The sequence below is a fragment of the Podarcis melisellensis genome (assembly GCF_964234715.1).
Source record: "Podarcis melisellensis genome assembly, chromosome: 5".
Taxonomy (NCBI): domain Eukaryota; kingdom Metazoa; phylum Chordata; class Lepidosauria; order Squamata; family Lacertidae; genus Podarcis; species Podarcis melisellensis.
Window position 1 is genome coordinate 40348829 of NC_138537.1, and position 25407 is coordinate 40374235.

Below are 25407 nucleotides of genomic sequence, written 5' to 3' on the forward strand. Positions count from 1 at the left end.
GAGGCAGTGGAAGGCAGGAGTGCCTGGCGTACTCTGGTCCATGGGGTCATGAAGAGTTGGACACGACTAAACAACTAAACAACAGCAACAATACAACAAAAAATAATTAATTTGAATTGTGTGACTCTAATAGTGTCTACTTGACCCCTAAATTTAAGAATGTGAACTAGTCACTTCTGGGGCTCCTCTGTGATTTAGGCCCCTGAAGCTTAAGCTTCATTAGTTTCATAGTAGATCTGCCCCTGTGCCTACTTGCTACTGGGCCAGATTCAAGTGGTTGTTATTTGTTTACACAGTCCAGCACAACCTGCACCTTGAATGTGGAATTTGTTACCATTTGATGTAAGGCATGCTCTAACAAGCTAGCTACTCTCTTAGATGCATGCTTAAGACTTTTAATTTATCCAAGCATTTTCTTCTAGTAGTGAATTATTATTTTAACTGTCTTACTTTTGGTGTATATTTTATCTTTATTTTTGGTTTCTTGTAAACCACTCTGATATATTATAAGGTGAGCAGTTTACAAATCTTTTAAAATAAAAAATTAAAATAAAACCTTTAACATGGTAGGAAATGTTATTTACAAGTTAAGAAGAACTAAAATAGATTTTGGGAACCTCAGTTGCTCCATTTTTTTATCAGAGAGAGATCAGGTGATGTGGATATATTACATGCAATGTACGGCCAATATAAAGGCCAGCTGAATACAGAAATCCACCAGCAAGCAGAAGCTGATAACAATAGCTGCAAAATGACTTATTTGTCTGTGGAGATGTACAGCTTTCTCTTATTTCTCAGGAGCACAGAATGATGATAGGCTGGAATGCATCAAGCAGCATGAATATTTCACGTCAGACTGTTAGCTTCTATTTGATCACACTATCTCCAGTGGAACACAGCCTCTATCAAGATGCTAGTATTTCCAAGTCTTCCACTTCACCAGGGATATTTTGAAAAAGAGGAGAACCCCTTTCTTGACTGTGCCTTCTATGAGACACTTAAGACAACAAACCAAAAGAGCAGGTTCACACAATGCTCTTAAAATGTTACAGGAACCTTTGAACAGATTCCCACAACATGTTTATACTACAATGTGGGTGTTTTCACTAGCATCAGATAAGCAGAAGGCCTTCCGTTTAAAAGGACAACACTCAATCACTTCAATATAAATTCAGCCTGCATGGTGACCCTGTGAGAGACTCGTGCACCATAGAGTGAGACATGTAGTGTGGAATGTTGTTGGAGCAGCTTCCTGCTTTGCATTGGCTGTTTTCCAGATTATGTCTTCTTATAGCTCACCTTTTCAATATCATTGGTGCTGAAATTCAGGCTCTTGCCATACTGACACCCCAGCATCATACCTGAGTGAATGGACACATTAAATTCTATTGATTGATGTTTCATCAGTATGCCGTAGTAGCTTTGTCTGCCACTTTTTAATCTGTTTATTTAATATATATATATATATATATTTTGCATGTTATTGCTATTTTTACATTGTTATCAACAAACCTGGAATGTAGTTTGAATAAGGGTGGCATCTATCATCTATCTATCTATCTATCTATCTATATCTATCTATCTATCATCTATCTATCTATCTATCATCTATCTATCTATATCTATCTATCATCTATCTATCTATCTATCTATCTATCATCTATCTATCTATCTATCTATCTATCTATCTATCTATCTATCTATCTATCTATCTATCTATCATCTATCTAATCTATCTAATCTATCTATCATCTATCTATCTATCTATCTATCTATCTATCTATCTATCTATCTATCATCTATCTATCTATCTATCTATCATCTATCTATCTATCTATCTATCTATCATCTATCTATCATCTATCTATCTATCATCTATCTATCTATCTATCTATCTATCTATCTATCTATCTATCTATCTATCATCTATCTAATCTATCTAATCTATCTATCATCTATCTATCTATCTATCTATCTATCTATCTATCTATCTATCATCTATCTATCTATCTATCTATCTATCTATCTATCTATCTATCATCTATCTATCTATCATCTATCATGTGTTTATTATTTACTTTTAAAAACCAAGCAATATTTGTTTACATACATAATAAAAGCTACCTGTAGAGATGTGATTAGCTTTGTGCTAATAGGATCAAATTAATATGCAATCCTGTGCTGCACTTCCAAGTGTACTTAAATGGAGCTAAAGAAGCATTTTAAAGGGGCAAACTTGGCCTGCAGATGGTAAGAGTTCTCCCAATACAAAACCAAGGAGGGATGCATGCCAAATTTGTGTTGCTAATGATATGGAAGACTGAAATCATTGCAAAGGGAACATTCAAACTTCGTCGTTCCCAGAAGAAATGTTACACCTATAAAAGCTTCCCATTGCAGTCCAGAAGCCTGGTGCTGGCCAAGGTGCTAAAAGAGAGATTTTGTTCTCCAGACTTCTCCTCCTCTGGCTGCTGCCTATGTCAGAAATATAACTGTTAGAGACATTAACACAAGAGAATAGGACTAAGAAGCTTACAGCAATGATATAAGGAAGGCCTAGAGCTGCAGGTTTGGGATATCTTTGCCATCTGTTTTGCTGGCAGGCTGGAATTTCCCAGGAGTGAATTCTGAGCTAATTTATCCTGTTTTGGTACACAAAGAAAGCAATTCTTTGTGTAGAGGATATCTCACATGGGAATATTCCTACTTGTTTTTCTCTTGAAACTCCAGCAGGAATCATCTGGATAATTACCTAACTTCGACGACTGAAGAAAATTCTAGCATTCCTGTCAGCTGATTAGAAAGATCAACAACTGCACTGATCATCATACAGCCCTCGACAATGAGGCTTCAAAACAAAGCAGTATATTCTGGCAGATGAATTCTATTCTTTGCTTGAGTTGAAAGGCATTTTGAGCCCCAGGACTGATTACGGTACTTGGAGGCACAGCCAAAATGGCACTATGGAGGCAGGAAGTAGGTTGAACAGCCACAAGAGCTGTACGCAATGAGTTGAGATGAGGCAGGGGAAGAGTATGAATAAAGGGCAGACAATAAGAGTAAGAGGTTTAGCAACCACTAGGGTTATGCAGAGACACAGCTTGTTACAATACTGCCCCTGCAGTTATATTTCTAATAGTAGCCCCACTGCTCTGTGTATGGATGGACACGGGCCAGAACAAGTTGCTGTACAATGCAGATATGTACCCAAATTTACAACTGCTCTGTGCTGCTGTTTTATCAGCACTGTCTTGTCCAACCCTGTGTGCTCTTTATGAAAGAACTCCACACAAGAAAGAACCTAGGGACCAGGTGATTCTATAGACGTGTGCAAATGTACCCAACCTTCTAAGCTGGAATAGAAAATATTCAATGAGATTGGAGTACATGCTAAGAGCACGTGGCCATAAGATGATTTAGAGATTCAGGAAAGAATTCAAAGATGCCAAGCCAGATCCCAAGAGAGTGCCTCCATCCCAACTTCTGGGATCATGTATGCGCTTAGTATGCAAATACCTCAGACAGGATTAAATAGGTTATATGCTGGGATAGCTCAATTGGTAGAGAATAAGACTCTTAATCTAAGGGTTGTTGGTTTGAGCCCCATGTTGGACAAAAGATTCCTACAGTGCAGAGGGTTGGACTAAATGACCCTTGTGGTCCCTTCCAACTCAACAATTCTATGATTCTATGTACAACTTGCTATCTTTTTTTAAAAAAGTGGACTGATAATCTCAAAGAACATACAAATAGGCTACAAGAAGACTAGCACACTATTTTTCTGGGTTAGAGCAGGGGCCCCTGTGCCTTCATCTCCCACTCCTTCATTATACATATACCACAGTATTTTGTTTCATTTTTATCTAGTTTCAAAACCATAGTATGAATTATTGGTTGACATATACGGTTGTGTGCTGCTTTGTGTATGTTTCTGTTTCAAAAGTGGTCTATGATTTGAAACAAAAATCATCCATCTGTCAATTAGTCACTGTAGCATAATAAAACAGTGGCCAGGGAAGTCAAAGTTCAAGAACATACATTAAAACAACAACAACAACAACACCCTAACAAAGTAGCCCTGTCACTACAGTTGCATGGAGGAAGAATGAGCTAGGGAGTTCATGGTGATGCCTGACCCTCCATGATTTTTCTTTAAAACAAATAAACCAAAATGGAGGGGAGAGGAGAAACCACAGATGAGCAGTGCCTCCTGGGGATTTGGCAATAGTGTGTGTGTGTCATGGCTCACAATTGTTTCCTCTTCATGGACACTGGTTTTTTTAACCATTTGAACCTGACATATACCCTTAATTACACACACCACAATTATCTATTAAAGGAAGAAAGGTAGTCAATACACATCTTGTACCTGTGTCTCAGAATTCTGTGGAAAAAAAATAATGCTTTGGAACGATTAGGTGTAGATGTATGGTTTATTAATGAGGTAATCAGGGTCTTTCCTTGGCCAGGAATAGATGCTTACCAATCTGGCCTTTGTAGTTCAAGGGACGTGACTCTTTCACCTGGGAAATCAGGAGATTTTTTAATGAAAAAGCCAAACAGTGTGTGTGTGTGTGTGTGTGTGTGTGTGTGTAGGGGGATCATTTGTGTAGCAACAGGTAGGACTTCATATTCAAAATAAATTAGATACATATTTTCTGTACACTTTCAATACAGAGTTTCTTTAGACAAGATAACAATTGGAATAATCATGTAAATCACTGGATTGTGAGACTAACCTATCACCGACAATGTACAACACAAGGGAAGAAAAGAAGGGAAGGCTTTGAACAGCATGCAAAGACTTACCTAAATGCATCAATTGAATGGTAGGTTGGGAAGGATGACATCAGAGTTCCATTATAAAAGAGAGAGAGAAAGAGAGAAGAGGCGAATTAATAATTACAATCACCCTGATGACAGATGATATATTTAGAAACAACAAAATCCAGTGCAAGTTTGGAGGGACAACAAAAGAGACGGCTGTTGCAAATCTTTATAAAAGTAGACAAGCAAATGATATAACTCAGCTTTATGTGGGGACTTTAGCATATTACAACCAGTTCTGCGCAGAGCTATGATTGCTGAAATTGTTGCTTTGATTTACCATGAACAAATTTAATGGAGTCACCAAGCACTGGTTCAGACTATGTTAGCAAGAATGACCAGGCACACAAGCCAGGCACACAAGTAAGACACTCAGCTGAAAACCCAACAGCAAAGTCTAATGTGGAATGTATTTACACATTTGACTGTGTAGCACACTCCATCTCAAAACTCTCAGGACAGGACAGAGGAAATTGAAATAATTATTTATAAACTATATGAAGCATGGATCTCTTGGTTACATAACAGGGCATGAGGAATACTTACTTTAATTCGTATTTCTAACATGTGCTATCCTGAAGAACTAAGTTTCTGGACCATATGCTAGGAAGGATCCCTTTGGTGAAAAAGCTGGACCTTGTTACATTTAGGCCCACTTGGAATTTCCCCACGCAATGCTTACCTGTACTCCCCAGAGACACACTTCATGGAGAACAAAACATATGGCCTAGTTCCATGGATATGTCTGCAATTACTCAAAGGCATACTCATGAGAGCTGAAAAGTATGTACTCCATGATAGCATCTAATTGTCATCAGAAGCTGCAACTGCATCCTTCAATTTAGTACAGTTATGCGAAAAAAAATTATATGTCTTTGGAGACAATGGATGTGCATGGCATAGAGAAGATTTTGAGTGACTCTTAAGTTACTTTAGTGAGGAATCATATGGTCAATTTTAAAAAGGTGCACTCCTGTAATTTATAGTATAAAACCTATCAGACATGGTAGCTTGGGCTTGCTTTGAATCAGCTTGTGAAATGGAATAAGACTGAGTGTATGTGGGGGGGGAGGGGGGCTCATTTAATTTCACTGCACACAGGTGGTGTAGTGACAACAAATGTTTTTTTTATTATTATTATTATTATTATTATTATTATTATTATTATTATTATATCATTCATGCAGAAATTTCTCCATGTGACAGTAGAGAGCTGATCTGGTGATTTTGCCTCAAGGTCTAAAAAGCTTTCATGGGGTATTTACACTTAAAATACCCCTAAACCCAGCAATATCTAGTGAAAATATTAAAAACTGGGTGTGTAGCTGGGTTACAAGGAGATGCTTTTACGGCAAGATCTTTATGGGACAGAGATCCATATATGCAGCCAAACAGTTCCATTGGCTACCCTGAAACCTTGGGATAGGGAGGGAACATAAGAGATGGTTTGGATAACTTCCAGACTGGATTACTGCTATGAGCTCCAAGTGGGGCCGCTCTTAAAGACTACAGAGAAACCTGACCAAACTGAAGTAGCCCGATTTCTGGCTGAGTTTACATTTAGAATTTCCATAACACCTGTTTAAAATAGCTTCACTGGTTGCCAGATTGTTTATAAGCCAAATTCAAGGTGCTGACATTAGTGCTTAAAGCCCTAAATGTCTCAATTCCCAAATATGTGAAAAACTGCCTCATTCCCTACAGATCCTCAATATTGGCAGAGGGGGGGCTTTTGACTGCTTTTGGGAGGTTTGTGGATGGGAGGGCAGCCTGGGAGAAAATTTTTTATGGTGCGACTGCATTTGGAAAACTGTTCACAGTTCTAGTCGTCTCTCCCCAAAAACAATATTGGAAAAGTTGGAAAAGGTTCAGAAAATGATCAAGGGGGTGCAGCAACTCCTCTATGAGGCTAGACTGCAGCGCTTGGGACTTTTTAGTTTGGAGAACAGGTGAGTAAGAGGTGACATGATAGAAGTTTATAAAATTAAGCATGGAATGGAAAAAGTGGATAGAGAAAAGTTTCTCTCTCTCTCTGCTAACACTAGAACTTGTGGCCATTCAAAGGAAGCTGAATGTTGGAAGCTTCAGAATAGATAAAAGAAAGCACTTCTTTATGCAACACAGTTGAATTGTGGAACTCATTCCCACAGGAGGCAGTGGTGGCCACCATCTTGGATGGCTTTAAAGACAAATTCATGGAGGACAAGGTTATCAACGGTTGCTAACCACATGATGGCCATATTCCTATGTCAGTCTGCCTCTGAATACCATTTGCTGGGAATCACAGGAAGGCAAAGTGCTCTTGTGCTTATGTTCAAGCTTGCATGCTTCCCACAGGCATTTGGCTGACCACAGAGAGAACAGGATGGTGAACTAGATGCTCTGATCCAGCAGTTTCATCCTATGCTCTTATGAGAGAGCCATTGGTGGCAGCCTTGAGCTGTGGAATTCCCTTCGTTGTATAGTTTTCATGTTATGCTGAAGAAACTCCTCTTTACCTTGGACTTTGACACTGATAGGACCCACCCTATTCCTTGGATAGCAAATGGCGTTTGCTGATTTTAATAACGTGTTTGCATATTGTTGTAACCCACCCTGGGACCATATGGCGAAGAGTCATCATCACCACCATTATCACAAAATAAATAAATCTCAGTGCAGGAAGTACAGACCTATGAAACTTGTTCTTTGGTTTTTTGCTTACTTTTGATCAGTCAGTGAAGACAGATTAATATAACTCTCACAGTTCTGCCATTAAGCTGATTATTCCCCGTAGGAGCCATGTAGCCACAGAAAACTTAATTGGCACATGGCTGATAGTGTGTAGAATTAAAAGGAGGCAACGGATACCAGAAGTACAGCCAAATCAGCAAGATTTGTGATGGGGGGGCGGGGGGGAGGGATGTTTTGACTCTGATGGTGTTAACTAAAGGTGGCAAAAGCTAACATAAGGAAGTGTCCACCTCAGTTGAAGAGAAGAAATTGGAAATACCTACGAGGGCAAAGTGAATAAAGAGATAGCTTGAGAACTGAATGCTCTATTCTGTAAAAAAAAAAATGCAGTTAGGCATTTTGTGGAGAAGTATATAGCCGTGGCTGGATTTCTGAGAAACCAAATGTGGCACTTTCCCCAGAGCACCAGCTCTGAAGGAGGCCAATCAGGAGATTATTTCCATATCAAAGCAACGCATGAACCCTCGGCACCCTGGACAAGAAAAACTAATTCTTTGTACATGTGCTGATCAGGAAACTGCCTGCATGATCCATCTATCCCTTAAATAAATATAAAAAACTGACTATTGCGACGAAGATGACAACTGCCTGTCATGAGGCTGCTTGTGTCATTCTATAGAGCTCAGTGAAACAGCAGCGGCAAATATACTGGTCTCTAGCAGCCCTTCTAAATATGCCAGCAAACAATTAGTCTCAGCCAGCAATGGCAATGCAGACAACAGACTTAAAAGGTCAGTTAGGCGTCTCAAGGTTGCAGCAGACCTTTGACCTTCAGCTGCCAGTCTCAACAAGCCCTTAGTCCCTCCCTCCCGTGCACCTCAACACTTCCCCTTCTCTTCCTTTCATTCTCTTTCTTCAGGCAAAGGAATTTCTCAAGAGTGCTTCCACATTATTCAAAGCAAGCACAAATGTGTAACCTAATCAACACACTGAGCCCTAACAAAGGAGAGCCACACTCAGCTAACCTGTTCTTGAATGGGGTGCAGGCCTCCTGCCCCAGCATTCCCAAGGGATGCCAGAATCTGTTTTAATCTACATTGGAGAAACACGGCACTCGCTAAAAGCACTTCTTCTTTCCCAGATCCCAGCAGCAGGAGCAATTTATTTCTGCACACAGCCCAGGGTTGCAAGATCCAGCACCACTTGCACAGAGGGAGGGAAGTGTCAAAAAGAAGTCACTCAATAGGATGCCAAAGGGATTGGGGTGGCCAGACAGGGGGAGGAGATCTATGGTATAAAAAGAAGAAAAGCAACGAGAAGGAAGAGACTTGGTTCAGTAATCGGGACCAATTTTCCATCCTCCTGTTTAAAGAGGACAGCTCAAAAGCGACAATATAATTATGCAGCCCAGGAAGTGGGATATTTTCTGCTTACTGACATCCCAGAGGAAGTGGCGGAGATCTGTAAAAGCCTGCAGAATATGGAAGCTTTCCCACCCATTAAAAGGAGGGGGGGGGAGTTTTGCATTTCTGAACTTTATTTATTTTTGCTGTAAAACGCAGAGCACAAAAGCCCTGTGGGTATCTGGGCAGCCAAAGATTGCTGCTAAGGACAGGGAAGGCAAAGGAAAGAAGAAGAAGAAAGGGGGGGGGGGAGGGAAGAACGGTCCACAAAGGCAACACTTTTCCATAACAAGGACAAGGCTGCTGTGTTTTAGAAGTATTAGTTCTGGCTTCAGTCACAAGCATAAAGGAATTTGGCAAGCCCCATCCAGCTCCCTCATTGCTTCAAAACCACAGACCGTTCTGGCACAATTAGCTGGCCCAGCTTAGGAGGAGGCTGCCAGCTAGGATGGAGGTGTTTCATCAGAGCATTTTCTGCTGTCTGACCCTACTGTGTTGGAATCCAGCAATAACTAGCCATCTTTGATTTTTTTTTTAAAAAAAACATTGTTTGAAGTTACTTCATTGCCAAGATTCCTCCACACCCACACTCCTTCTTCTCTGCATCGCCCGCCATATGGGCCCACTAGAGGCAATGCTGCAAGAGCAAGTATTTTCATCTCTGCGTCTCCGTTTTCAGATGCTCAATTTCCTGACTAATTCCTACCCCCTGCCCCCAATATTTGTTCTCACTTTAGAAGCAGGGAGGCGGCAGCCCACAGCTAGGGCAGTCTCTCCCAGACAGGGGATTTTGTACTGAGCCATATTCTCTCCTAGCTCTAAGCGCCAGGCTTCTTCATCTGCTACAATTCATACACAAAGACAAATGCATCTCTGTGGACACAGATGCCAGTTTTCAGTTTATCCAATCATGGCCCCACCAATTAGATTTCCTGTAATATGGGAATATTTAGTTTTTTGTATCAGTCAGGCAAACAATAACGTCTATTTTTTTTCCAGGCGGAGAGTTGTGCACAACTCGTCTTTTGTGACATGGAAACAGGCGCCATCTTCTGCGTTGTGTGTGAAAGTGGAGGAGGATGGAGATAAAAATCCAACCAGCAGGCTGGACACACTTTTCACACTGGGAAGCTCCAGATAGCAAAACCATATCTGGCTGAGGCCCAGTTCTACAGAGTAATTTGCTTAATGGATAATCCAGCCTTGATCTTATCCTGCTTCTATGAATGATAGGAAATATACACTGTGATTACTCCACTGGGTTGAAATAATAATACATGCTCTTTCTGAAGGAAATGTGAAGGCCAAGTTTAAAAACCTTACAAAACAGCTAAACATATCCACTACACATCCTTCTAAAAGGTAGAACATTCAGTGTACAATGCTCAAGACTGGGACTTGCTGTGTAGTCTTGGACTGGCCACTCTTGGGTTAGCCAAACCCCACACTTCCCCCAAGCCCCATCTCTCATCCCTCCCATCCCGTTTCTGATTTAGTTCTAGATTTTTTGGGAAGTTGTTTGTTGTTCAACATTGCCTTATGGAAGGTGAGATAAATACATGTACCTGCTACTTAGACACAAAAAATATTTGATGCTGGTGCCTAGGAATTTGAATTATTTGTTCTGTCTGGATGATTATTAATACTTACTGACAGAACCAACATGTCTACAAATACCAAGGCACACATTTGAGCTAGTTGCAAAAATTAGTTGGGTAAAAGGTCAAAAGCGACAGATGAATGAAACAAGGCAGACACAGAAACACTGGATGGAGTCTCAAGGGAACACACTGGATCTCTTGTTCAAGTTGTGCTAGCTACCCAACTTAGGCTTATTTCTGCATCTTCAATTAACTGCTTCGTCTCTGACTACTATGAAATCATCTACTGTTTAACTTCTTATGAGGCAGGTACAGGAATTTAAATCTGCCTGGATCTTGCATTTTTTGGCCAGGAAGCCCTTCCCACAAATCCAATAGGTATGAGGCCTGATTGTTGTTATCCTGAGGTGAGAGGAAAACATCTTGCATAGGCCTGAATGTTTCCTTCAGACTTCACGATGCAATGAAAACCAGCTCTAAGAGTAAGTCCTGGTTCAAAGTAGACCCCCAAAATAAGTTAGACAGAAGTCAAAGAATATAAAGAAGGGACCCAAACCGGTGTAAAGGAATGGAAAGAACGCGAAAAGTAGAAAAGTATAAATATGAAAGTAAATTCTTTCTAGACATTACATGTATAGATTACTTAAATAGTGGTTTGTGTTCCTGAAATGAAATTATGTATTATGAATTTGTTGTTGTTGTTTTTTTCTTTTTCCTCTTTCCTTCCTTTTTTTCTTTTTTTTTGTAATCTTTTTCTTTTCTTTTTTCTCTTCTTTTTGGGTTTATTATTGATATTTGATTGTATTTTACTGTTAAATCAATAAAGCTTAATTTTTTTAAAACAAAAAACCCAAAACAAAGTAGACCCCCAAAACATGCATGCCAAGGACAGTTTGTAACTGGGAGTCGTAAAAATGCCTTTGCAATGCAGAATGCTGTGAGAAAATATGCAGCAAAAAAATAAAGAAGATTCAGGCAAAAACCTAACAGAAAAACCAATTATAATGTTAAAATGCAACATTGAAATCTTGGTGTCTGGGTGCCTCAAGTGCACACTGCTCTGTTTCCTTCATTCTGTCTGTCTGCTATTCCTTTTTTAAAAGAAAGAAAGAAAACAACAGTAATGGTCACAGTCTAAAGCAGGGATAGGGAAGCTGTGACCCTCCAGATGTCGTTGGAGTACAATTCCCATTATCCTTGACCACTGGTCATGCTGGCTTAGGGTGATGGGAGTTGGAGTCCAAAAGCCTAAGGAGGGCCACAGATTCTTCATCCCTGGAAAGCCTGGAACCACAGAGAAGTCACTATTAATTGACACTAGGATGCGAAGTTGTGCATTTAGGAGATAGTGATGAAGGGGAAAGTGATAACGGGAGTCTGGCTTGTTTCCATTCGGGTAGCACAAAGAAAGTGGGAACTTAGGAGTATCTGACTTGCAACCAATTCAGCAAACAAACAGGGAAAACAAAAGAGCACAGGGAAGGCAAGCAAGTTAAGGAGAGAATAAGAAGTGGCTGCAAAAAGTCAGCAAGCAGCCACAGAAAGCAACTGTATTCCCTTTAGCCAGCAGGTGTTGCTCTGGCAATAGGAAGAGACCAGAGAGCAGCAAAGGCTATAAAGAAACAACTGAGCTGCTTAAAAATAATAAAAATAGGAAAATAACATGTCCAGGCAATACAAGGGCCAAATGAAACCCGCAGCCAATGCCTTGGAATTCCTCCCCAACTAGCTCAATGGTCCAGCTGTCAAAGGGAATCACAAGGTCACACGTTCTACACACATCCACGCACGTTCTAGCCTGTTCCCTTCAACTACTTGGAACTGTTATAATAGCCGCTCAATACAAAACCCAACTAAAACATGGCAAGTCACGAAGGCTTCCCCCCATCCCTGGCCTCCATTTCAGCGCTCATTTGCCTATTGCTTGGCACAGCAAACACTTTTTGTTAGCATGAAGAGGAACAGTAGCAAGGCCTTTATACTCTTGGTATATTGAGAGAGATGGAAAAGCCCCAAGACCTTGAAAATAATAAAAGAGAGAATGCATCAATTCAGAAAAAGGGCACACAGCAAAAACAAGGAAATTCAAGCACAAGTAACATACTAACATGATGGGTGAGGCTAGGTAGCCCACTTGAATCTGGTGTGTGAGGGTTGTTGTTTTTTGGGTGGGGGGCATGAATATTCCTCCCAATTAGGTAATAACAAATTTTCCCAGTCCCTTATGGAAAACGCAGGGCAGGGCCTATTGCAAGTGAGGCTTTGTTGGTGGTGCTGCCCCTGGGGACTGGCTGCTGGGTGTTAACCTGTGACAAGGCCTTCTCAGCTTCTGTGTTCCTGCATCTGTCTCCCTCATTACTCAGTTTAAGGAGGAACTTAAAAGCATTTCTGTTTTCACCTAGGCAGTTGATGACTGAAAGATACTGTTCCTGGTAACCCTGAAATCACTAGCTGAGAGAATGTTTTTAACTGTTTTTAGAATCTTTCTACAATGTTTTTATATTGGTGTGTTTGCCATTCTGGGCTCCTTCATGAGGGAGGGCAGGATATAAAATGAATGACTAAATAAATAAATGGGATACATAAACACTGAGCCACTGACAGTTTTCTATTACCCAAGCCATCTGATACATGATCAAGCACGTTACCTTAATTTTCTGCTAGGGAGGAACAGTTAATGTCTCCCAACTGCTGCAGCACAGTAACTATTGACAGGTACCAGTAGTTAGTTTGGTACGGGGAGACTAGATTGGTAAAAGCAAGGAGCCGATCCCAATGGAGTAACACATCCTTATCAAAACCTGGGACATTCTTCCAACTAAAAATTACTCAGGACAGTTTTTGTTGCATAATTACTTTGATTTTTCTGGTGGCTTCAGTCACTGACTACTAGATTAAATTCAGATTTAATCCATACATTCTGACAAGGCTTCAGTCATTTAAGACATCCACCACTCCAAAGTAATGGCTAAATAAATTCCTGAACAGGAGGACTAGCTGAGTTAGCCAACAGAACAATGGGGTGAATCATTATCACCATGGCCTCAAGTTAATGTAGATTCCCACCCACCCCTGTTCTTGTCTTGTCTATGGGTACCAGAGCATGAGAGATGGTGAGTGAACCAAGTCAGCATAAATTTCCCTCAGAAATGACAGACAGCAGATAAAGAGAGGAAACAGAGGAAATGGGTCTGTTTAACTGCAGCTGGTTTAACTCAGTGACAAAGCGAGGTATTAAGGGTGATCCTCATTTGCGATCAAACCAAATTGCTTTTTTTTTAAAGTCAACAGCAATTGCTAGACATTTCCAGGGTGGCGGAGAAGAGAAGATGCAAGAGTGTTTTGTTTGCTTTTGACAGCAGCCTCACATGCGCCATGACAACTACTTCTGGTTGAGGTTTCCATATTACTCACCAATGAGAAAAGAAGTCAGCAGCTACAACTATATATGAGAATCCAGGAGCACCTTTTGGCCTAGAGATACCTCCAAGGCATGTAACGAAACATGCCAGTAACAAAAAGTAAATGTCCCATAAGAAGCAATGCTTTCTCCCTCAGAACTTGGAAATGTATAAAATAGAAAAAGACAACCAGAAGGCAAGATATCTCAATAAAAACTAAATAAACAAACTATGTAGAATGCATAACCCAAGGAATACACAGTCTGAGCAAGCGTATTCTGATCGACTCACTCCTGTATGCCAGCCCCTCAGCTCAGATTTCTGTATTGTGAGAATAATATGCCCATCCCTCATGCTTTTGAACAACTGCAGACATGTAACAGACTTGTGTTGAATTCCTTGTCACTATCCTGAGGGGCAGGGAAGTACAAAAAGCTAATGAAAGAGCCTGTCACTATGGGTATATATATTTTTTATTTTCAAAACTCCAAAGAGGAAATGGAGAATGTGAAGACACCACTGCCATCCTTTCAGCTTGCTCTGAGAAATAAGATGAGATGATGCTCTTCAATTTTCTTTCAAAAGCAGCTGAGTTCAGTGAACTCTTTTAATGAGGATTAGAGGTGAGGCAGAGAGCAAATGGTCTCCTAGCTGAGGGGAACAAATGCATTCCATTTTCAATATCCCTCCCCAGCCTCCAACACCCTCTGGGCTGGGAGGCTCATGCATATTTGACATGTTTTCCGCTCAGACAGTAATTTCAGGAGCAGCTTATCTCATTCTGGTTTATATGGCTTTAAGAAATACAAATATTCTATGTTCTTTATGGAAAGCTCTGATCGTAGTATAACTACAACAAGGACTCTGAGAATTCTAACACGAATCAGACCCATTTTAAATTCAATAGCATTGTTCACATGGCACCCTTAATATATTAGTGGGATACAACGCCCATCATTCCTGACCGTTGGACATATTGTCTGCGGCTGATTGGAGTTGTGATCCATGTTGGCTATTCTTGGCTTATAGTGATGGCGAAAACCATGTGGCAACTGAAAATACATTTAAACTCACTCACATGCATGTCTGAAAATATTTATACAACAGAATATTTATACAACAATCCTGTCTAATATACAAGAAAGGGAACTGTGTGTACATTGATTTGTCTCACCTTAAGGTGGGGAACTTCTGGTCTTCCAATTCTCTTTATCCCTGACTACTGGGCATACTGGTTAGGGGTGATGTGAGTTGCAGACCAATTACAACTGGATGGCAACAAGTCTCCCACCATTCTAAAATACTTCTCTGTGGTTTAAGAACTGCCTGGTTGGATCAGGCTAAGATCCATCTGGGCCACCATTCTGTTTCCAACAGTGGCTAGTCAACTGCTTCCAGGTATATTTACAACCACAGCATGAAGGCAACATCCTTCTATTTGTCCTCTGGCAGCTAGTATTCAGAGCTATATTGCCTCTAAACATGGAGGTTCCATTTAGTTGTGGCCAATAGCCAAATGTTACCATCTGCAAATTTCTGCCGAGACCTTGCTTTTTATTTGTGGTAGATGGTGCCTAGGATTGTACAGGCTGCCTGATGGTAGAAAAGTGGATTAAAATGTTCTTAGGCCCCTAAATTCAAATATTACAACACAGTAGAGGGAAACAAGAGGCTTCTGGGACCAGGATCCAGTATTTCATGAGAAGTTTCTTGGTAATGAAGGTATACAAACTACATAGTGCAATTTTATAGGTGTCCATTCAGAACAAATCCCATGAGAATTACTGCTAGGTAAAAGTGCAGCCATGAAATTAAAAGACGCCTGCTTCTAGGGAGAAAAGCAATGACAAACCTAGACAGCATCTTAAAAAGTAGAGACATCACCTTGCCAACAAAGGTCCGTATATTAAAAGCTATGGTTTTCCCAGTAGTGATGTATGGAAGTGAGAGCTGGACCATAAAGAAGTCTGATCGCCGAAGAATTGATGCTTTTGAATTATGGTGCTGGAGGAGACTCTTGAGAGTCCCATGGACTGCAAGAAGATCCAACCTATCCATTCTGAAGGAAATCAGCCCTGAGTGCTCACTGGAAGGACAGATCCTGAAGCTGAGGCTTTAATACTTTGGCCACCTCATGAGAAGAGAAGACTCCCTGGAAAAGACCCTGATGCTGGGAAAGATGGAGGGCACAAGGAGAAGGGGATGACAGAGGACGAGATGGTTGGATGGTTGTCTCGAAGCTACGAGCATGAGTTTGACAAACTGCGGGAGGCAGTGGAGGACAGAAGTGCCTGGCGTGCTCTGGTCCATGGGGACGTGAAGAGTCGGACACGACTAAACAACTAAACAACAAAAGTGTAAAGGATTGCAGCCTAACTTACCGGTATACCTGTGATAAGCCAAAGGTTTTTTGCTGCAGGTACAAATTTTCCTTTCAGTTAACTGTCAATAGGCCCAAACAATTAGCTGTGGGGCAACTACTGAAGATCCTGCTGCAATGAAGGCTCCACAGACAACCCCTCCTCATTTCCTCCCTGCAACAAGTTTTATGGCAGGAGACAGTCAAAACTTAAAATGGTACTTCCAGCTTGTCAGAATACTACAATTACCAGTTTTGTAAAAATATAAAAATCCAGATGCATCTAGAGTTAAAACTGTTGACAACACAGCTTTTAATCTGAGTGTTTCACAATACCAGTGAGTATTGAACTTGCTTATTTTAAAGCCATTTTTACCTGATGCTGTCTTCAATTATTCCCATATTCAACAAAAAAGCAAATATTAAAGGTGCCCTTGCTTTCCTAAAATAGATAGCTGATCTTGTTTGCCAATATTGTATGATTTCTTGTAAGAAAAGCTATGCCCTTCAGGATCATTTCTTTCTAAAGGAACAGAAATGTAAAAGTAAATATAGAAGTTAAAAATTATATCGTTAATTAAGATAGCAACACTTCTAGCTGATATCTGGAAGTAAGCTTCACTGAATACAATTGAATTTACTTCCTAGTGAACTACCATAGAATTGAGCTGTAAAAGAATTGTTCCATTATATAGTCATTGTTTTAAATAAGTCTCTACCTAGAACTTTGTAAGAAATATATGAACTTATACCAAAAAAGTTGCATATTAAGGATGAATGATAATTATAATAGAATAACCCCCTAGCAAGATGATTCTACAGTAGTAAACATGAAATAGTCATAAAAGTGTTTGGAAAGCTGTTGCCTATTCCCTGCCTATTACAGTGGGAAGCCAAACTGCTATAAGCTACTTCAACACACAAAGCTAGAAAGATGGCAGCATGCACTGAATTAGAAGTAAAGGAATGTAAACACAGATATGTTCCTCCTCTCAGGCATCTGTCCCACATTACTACTACTACTACTACTACTACTTGTTACTGGTTCATATGGAGGAACTGAGTTAGTTTTATATTTTAGGACTCATACCCAATCTTCTTCACCAACATCACTGTGCTTTGAAGACAGAGTTGTTGATAAATCTTTTAGTTATAAACAGAGCTTATACCTGTAATTAAAATGAGCTGATAAAGCAGTCTTGGAGGATAAAGGATGCGTGGTGAATCCTAGTGGAATTTGTTCCACACAGAGATAAGAAAGATAATCAGATAAAGCACTTGAAAGTATTTTCCAGCAATAATCCAGAAGTTCTGAAGTCGTACACCTGTGGTCCTGGCTGAGCCATCAAGTGTTTAAAGTTCTGTAACATAAAAAGAGCATTCTCCCAGCAGGTTGCATTTCATCATTTCTGCAGCAAAAATAATCCCCCCTAGCAATGTCTGACCTAATTACACACAGGTGAATGTGCAGAAGGTACAAACCACAGGTGTCTTTGTCTCTGGAGGCCTTGCGAACAAAGCATATTCAAATGTCCAGCCACTGAGATATAATGCACCTCAGAATGCACATGGAAAAAACATTTGTTTGAAAGCTTGTCCTTGGTGTGTAGGTTTTCTGTATGGAGCAAGATTCTGATATAGGAATGCTTCCAAACAAATAGTATTCTACAGAAGTTTTGAGGTGGATTAATTGTGCAATAAGACTATGGCACTTGAATGTTTGAATGGGCTCTTAGTGGGCTTCTGTAAATTTCAGTTTAAGAGAAGACAACCTTTCCAGAATGAATGACAGCCTTTTAGAAACAAAATAAGCATTTCACTATACATGTACTATGAGGATGAAAGTCAAACCTCACTTTAACTCCAGCTTCCAATTCCTAAAATAGTACAAAGAATGTAGGAAGCTATCTTATAGAGTCAAACCACCAGTCCATCCTCTCCAATATTGTCTACAGAGACTGGCAGCACCCATTTAGGCTCTTAAACAGGGTCTTCCCACTCCAGTACAATCTAGAGGTGTCAGGGATTGAACCTGGGTCATTGTGAATCCAAAGCATATGCTCTGCCACTGAGCTATGACCCTTTCCGATCATAGACATAGACCCCTTCAATGAAAATTGGGGGATGGGAATAATACGCAAACTTGTCACCCGTAAGTTATTGGCCACTCATGACAGGCAACAACTCTTCAAGGCCTGATACCTGAGTTGAAGGGTTGAACATGGGGCCATTGTTATGCAAACCATGTGTGCTACCACTAAGGTATCACCCTTCCCAGGACCAAGGGAACTATAAATAAGACACAACATTCACATGCAGCTGGCAGAAGTTTTATTTGATCCTCTTGCTCAGCTATTATAAGCTAATGAAGAGTTAAGATACTTTTAACAGAAGGATCCTGCAACACTTGACAAAGGCTCGCAGCAGGTTCAAAAAATGGGTGTATGTGCAAATTCAGAGAACTGCTTTGAGAGCTCTTACTCCCTCTGCCCCCACACCTCTCACAGTGGTCAGGCTATTCCTATCCATCTGGTATGTCACCACATACCCTCCAAAATTCAACAGAGTTTTCTCTCCTTTCATCACCTGGAATGGGGGTATGGATGAGGGGGGACTGCATGCAGCAGGGATGGGGATCCTTCTAAAAAAATTTAAACTCCAATTCACATCAACCTCAGAAAGACAGATAAATGGTCAAAGATGACTGGAACTGTAGTCCAACAACATCTGGAGGGGCACAGCTTTACATCCCTACACCAAAGCACTGGTTCATAGATAGCTTAGAAAATATAGGTGCAGAAGTTTTGGATACTTTGACCCAGAAAACAAAGGCTTCATTTGGAACTAATGGAGGGTGGGCGGGTATAGAGAACATTTAGATAAAACAGTCAATTGCTTTAATTTTCTCCTCCCACGTCTTCCCCCAAATGTTGTCTCCCAAGGTTTTGACTTAAAGAAAAGAATATTTGGAACAGTTTCAAGGCAAATCCTCCATGCATCAAGTTCTATGGAGGGCTAAAATGTGTTAGGAAAACAATTCAGAGACAAAAGCTACGTCTCCTTAAAGAGCTTCTCAGATTTGCCCAAAACCTGACAGACAGTCATACCCTGGTGGCATGTCAAGTTTCAGGTCATTGGTTTTGAGGCTGAAGCTGCTTAATTATTTAATGGGGAAGTGCTGTTCAACATGAAAACTGCAACCACTGTGGATTTTTCTTATTCTAAATGCACCTGTGTTGTATTTTGCTTGCTGACAAGCCTGTTCCTTTCATTTAGGCCAAGTTTTAGATAGAAGGCACCGGAACTCTTACTGGCCAAAGGCAAGCCATGCCATCTAGGAAATAAATCCAGTTATCTCCAAACAGGGTCAAGGTTCCCAAACTAGATGTCTGTAAGAACAATAGCTATTTCCAGGTATTGTAGAAAAGGGTTTTTTTTACTAAAGGGCAGGAGCAAGTGGGATGTTGTCTTAAGGATTTCCTACAGATTCTTATTTATTTATAGAGATTAGAGACAAGAGGGTGAGGACAAACATACAGAATAAGACGTCTCATGCATCTTCTCAGTTTTTCTGCACAGGTTTACATTTTGCTGTGGATCATTAGAAAAAAAAACCCACAAACAAATCAAGCCTTACATTTGTATAAAATGGTTACATCATCAGCCTCCAAGAGTCCATTCACTGTTTCAAACACCTTAAAAAAATTAAAGGGTGGAGGGAACAGTACCAGTACTTCGTAAGACATGAATGAGCAATTTCCCAAATATATTGTGAAATCCTTTCTCGTGGCTCTAGTGTGTGGTACAGAACCAGCTGAACTATTTTAGCTCTTCTGGGGCCTGACCTGGATAGCATATCCATGTACGCTATTCTGAACTCCTCAGACAAAAGGTAGAATATAAATGCAACAGATAAGCAGGAGTCACTGTGCAATCTTTGCAGAGTACTCCTCTCTCATGTGCACATACTTGCACAAATGCCCTGATTTAAAAGAGATGTGTTGCCCTATTACTGTGATAGACACTGGTCTGTCCCCATTCAAGGAAAGGTACAGAAACTTATAGGCTATAATGTTTGGGGTTTTTTTATTTAGGAGGGAAGAGCTTTATGCAACTGTGCACGGTATGTACAAAATGGACAGAGATTTTAATGTTTTGTTTTCTATTCTTTCTTCCTACTATGAGCTCCACCCACTTTTGATTCCAGCTCTATCCACCCTTGGCCTGAAGCCTTGACTGATTTTCTCCATACGTCAGTGGCCTTTCATAGAAAAACCATTCCTTACTGCTGCCATGTAGAACAATTGTATAATGTATCCAGCAACATTACACAGGTGGACTGTGAAGATAATTCCATGCTCAAAATGGGCATATTACCTATCTTCACAAACACATATACAAATATACTAGATTTTGAGATCACTTAGAAATCTGATTCCTACAGGTAACAACGTTGAAAGATCCCTGCTGGATCAGAATAAAGGCTTATCTAGTCCAGCAATTTGTTATCAGAGTGGACAACCAGATGCCAGCTGAAAGTGCATAAGGAGGATGCGAGTTCAGTGACACTAATGTCCTCTCCAACAACTGGTTATTCAGAGGTCTAGTGCCTCTGATATTTGAGGGTATATTCTACCATCATGACTGATAGTGATTGATAGCTTTGTCCTCCATGAATTTGTCTAACTTGCTTTTAAAGCTGTGCAATTTGGTGGCTACCACCACATCTTTTAGCAGCAAATTCCATGATTTAAATAAATCCTTTTGCCTGTCCTGAAGTTCTCAACATTCAACTTCATTGGAGGTCTCCTAGTTTTAGCACTGTAAGAAGGGAGAAAAACGTATCTCCACGTTCTCTATACCATGCATGATTTTATACACCTTCATCATGATCCTCTTACTCACTTTTCTTCTGAACAAAACCCCCCAACATTGTGACATCTCCTTCAAGGGAAGTTGCTTCAGCTTTGAACATTTTGGCTGCCACTTTCACTGGTATTAATTTTGAGGGATCACAACTAACATTTTTTCAATTAGCTAAGCCATTAGTTGCTCTTCTAAAAGGCTATTCCATCCAAATAACTTTGCTATTTGAGCACATGATTGCAAAATATTGTCCTGAGACCACTGATATTTTTTCTTTTCTGTCAACTCTGGAAGCACTTCCAAATTATTGCCTATCAAAACTGTTTATTTCTGGGAATCCCAGAGCTTTTGTTTATTTTCTCCCTGTCTCGCTTTCTGCAGGCCTATTGAGAACAGTTTATCTTCACTCCCTTTTGACTCTAGTCACGGCCCATGAAGTGGCTGTTGTCTCCCCTTATGTCAACATTATGTGGCTGAAGCTAATATATCACTGGCTTCTATGACATCAGTGGCTTCTGAAGTGTTCTCTTTATATGTGACACAATACCTACGAAAGACTACAAAAACAACCCAACTTACAATTAGAACTGAGCAGAGACATACCTAGGGGTTGGCGAAACCAGCCCCTGCTTGGGGGCACAGGCTGGTGAGGGGCACAAAAATCATGTATCAGACCATGGAGTTTACAATGTACTGTATATGTGTGTGGCGTGCCTCTAGAACTGGGTAATTACAAGTGATTGGTTATCCTTTGAAAAACTGGACTTTAATATTCAAAAAGGATATACCATATTTTTTTGCTCTATAAGACTCACTTTTTCCCTCCTAAAAAGTAAGGGGAAATGTGTGTGCGTCTTATGGAGCGAATGCAGGCTGTGCAGCTATCCCAGAAGCCAGAACAGGAAGAGGGATTGCTGCTTTCTCTGCACAGCATCCCTCTTGCTGTTCTGGCTTCTGAGATTCATATTTTTCCCCCCTTGTTTTCCTCCTCCAAAAACTAGGTCCATCTTGTGGTCTGGTGCGTCTTATAAAGCAAAAAATACAGTACTTTGCAGAGCAGATAGAACCAGATTGAGGTTCTAGGAGAAGATCTCAAATACAGTGGTACCTCTGGTTGCGAATGGGATCTGTTCCGGAGATCTGGTTGCATCCCGAGGAATTCGCAACCGGAGGACCGCTTCTGCACAGGCATGCACAGCAAAACCTGGAAAAACACTTCCAGGTTTGCCGCGTTCACATCTCGAAGTTTACATATCCAGAGGGATACATAAGCGGAGGTACGAATGTAGTGAAATAAGCATTTACGAGGGATGGTGAAGCTGTGGCTCCCAAGATGTTATGAGATACAACTAAAATGATCCCTGACTGCTACAGTGCTGTACATTACTTAGCTATGCAAGAGGAAAGGAGAGAGCAAAGATATAGGACACGTAGGAAACATTTAGTGCTTTTCAAAGTGTATACATCTCAAGGCAAAAGGATGACTCAACTCCCAAATGTATCTGTCAGTGGTTGGTGTTTATGAACCATGCAAAGGGAGGTGGGAGAGAGAGAGAAGTCCCAATGCAATGCCACATTTGGTGAGGTTCAACAATTTGTTACATCAGAGCTTCTTAGCGTAAGATTGTAGGGTAGCTTCAGCTTGAAAAAAATCTCTCCTGTGGTGCACTGTGCCTTGCTTTCCTTGTCTCACAAAAGTGCAGGCGTCTCTCTTTTAAAAGCAGGACAGAATTTGAAATACTTCCCTTCCTCACTTAAACAGCTGCTTTTGGGATAATGGACTCTAGCAAAGGGGCAGTTTCAAGAAATCTGTGGTGTTTCTTTTTTAAAAAAGAGACGATTGCTCTGACAATATGAGACTCTCCAATGCTTCCTTCTCCAAACTTTCATGTTTTTTTATGTCAAGGGCAGACATAGCAGATCGCTAGGGACCCCTAATTCATACCTGGCAAACCACCAAATGCAAGGGAAACCCAGATGAACACTGAAAGCGCGGAATTTTTATTCCTTGCTGTTCCAACAGTACAGTCTCTACCACAGATCAGTTGGGGGGTTTTTTTCCATGCATACCATGTACTCGTGTACAGACTTCCAAGTTCATACAGCTACACTCCTGTGAGTTTGCAAGGCTGGTTCGAGCAGATGGCTTGGAAATGATCTGAAAGAGATCCTAAATCATCCAGAGGAGTCATCAGAAAACTATGTCGGCTCCAAGCCGCAGGAATGATTTCTGAATTACCTATCTGACAGGGAATAGATGCTCTAGGATGCAATACAGATTCCCTATTGGGGGTGTGGCGTAGGTTGCACCTGCAAACAAAAGCAACAGGATCTGCATTTGCATGAGCTGTGGATTGGTCTGGAAGTATTTGAGCTGGACTGTCTGCATGGAAAAAGGAGGAAGGCATGAAGGAGAGAGAAAACAGGAGCAAAAAGATTTGATGAAGTCGCAGAGAGGCAATACAGTGCAGGTGAATAATTGAACAGGACCACAGATGCAGTTTGGTACTAGGAGAAAACTGTGACTGGTGCATTAAAATGGAAGCAAGCAGTTGTCAATATAAGAGAGAGCAGGTACAGCTGGTCAGTCATTTTCAACTCCTTTAGCTACTGGACAGGTTAACGTAGAAAGCTGCCTTATACCACATCAGACCATTGGTCCATCTAGCTCCATACGGTCTACACTGACTGCCAATGACCTTCCAGGGTTGCAGACAGAGGTCTCTCACAGCTCTACCTGGAGACGTTGGGGATTGAACCAGGGACCTTCTGCAGGCAAGGCAGATGATCTAGCACTGCCGCATCCTTTTCACACTGGTTGTTCAACATAGGATGCCCTGTGCTTACTTGCTTGGCTTAAAATCCCCCAATCATGAGAAACGGTGCTAAGTTTGTGGTCTTCCTGTGAGGAAATAAAAGTTGCATCTGTACAAGTGATAATTTCCTGTGAAAATATCATAGGCATGGATATGTGAAAGATAGAAATCCACAGTCTATTATGTTACAAGAACTATGCAGGCTCACATTAATTATCATGCAAAACCCGAATTCGCAGACACATGCAAACAGCAGTGAGAGATCAAAGGCAGTGCTGCACTCAATAACTCCCTTTAAAAGCTTCCATTCATCAAAGAGAAAACTGAGGCTTGAAAGAAGGTTGTATATAACTTGGAACACAGAGGATAGCAGCTTTCTTTTGAAATATCTCAGAAGCAATAAAATTATTCTATATACTTTCCTATGACACTAGAATGCCAGAAAAGGGATCAGGAAAGAACCACAATTCTGGCTCTAACCTTTGCACAGAATCAGAATAGTTGTGTCAAGTCTCTTCAGCCTCCCTTAGTCATTCCCTCCTTTTCCCCCCACAACCTGGTCATACTATTAATCCTGGGTTGTACAAATAGCAGCTCTTTTCCTCCTGCAATCCAATAAAGCACTTAAGCACAAGTTAAACACACGTCTTGCTCTATTGAAGACAATTAATGGCATTTGACTTTGCTGGATCAGTCTTCAGCACTCAGCTAACCTTGTCGCCACATGACACCTAAAGACTAAATCAGCCCTCAGCGGCTTCATTCTGCAATAAGATTATTATTCCTAATAATGTCCATGACACTTTAAAAGAGACAACTTTTCTTTTTTTAAGAAAAGAAAAAAGTGGTTATTATTTCCATTTTACTGATGCGGATTGGTGGTTGGAAGACTTGTCCTAAGAAAAGGCTGACATGGTCTTTGCATTAAAAGAACTCAAGTTCTTTGTAAAGAAAAGCAGAATGAATAAATCATGCAAATTGAGCACTTTTTTTTTTTAATGAAGCATCATTTATTTTGCTTGTGCCAGACACGGAAAGGGACAAGGCATTATGCAAAGCACTATGACCCATCCCCTTATCCCACAAGGAAATCCTGCCCTAGCCTCTATCAGTCTTCTGATATTTCACCAGATAATGCTGAGAACCTTTCTAAGATTTACCTGTCAAAGACATTTGCTTTTCTAAAATTAAACAAAAAAAGGAGCCTGGGATTCTTAAAAAGCTGAATTATACAATGTGATCACAGATATGAGAAACCTGCCCAGTGAATTAATCCTGGTTCCAGCACCATGTCCAAACTTGTGTCTACTGCAATGCATTGGCTCTGAGATTAGATAATTCTTTTCTACGTCTGCGGCATTTTCTTTTGGGAACTTTAATTTGCAGGGTTGCCAACTCAGCATCTGTCATGGTCACTGCACAGTTGTTTAAAAAGTGGTGGAAGAAACATCACAAAATGCA

General features: G+C 40.6%; 1 protein-coding gene and 1 long non-coding RNA gene across 3 annotated transcripts in view; both read right to left on the bottom strand.

Moving 5' to 3' along the window:
* LOC309370147 overlaps positions 1–13308 on the bottom strand; it is a 68458-nt gene extending 55150 nt beyond the window's left edge. For both annotated transcript variants that reach the window (XR_014168445.1, XR_014168446.1), the window contains exon 1: positions 13153–13308. This is a non-coding gene — a long non-coding RNA (uncharacterized lncRNA). The remainder of the gene's footprint in view (positions 1–13152) is intronic.
* Positions 1–25407, bottom strand: part of HS6ST1 (heparan sulfate 6-O-sulfotransferase 1) — a 189847-nt gene that overhangs the window by 114650 nt on the left and 49790 nt on the right. The window lies entirely within an intron of this gene.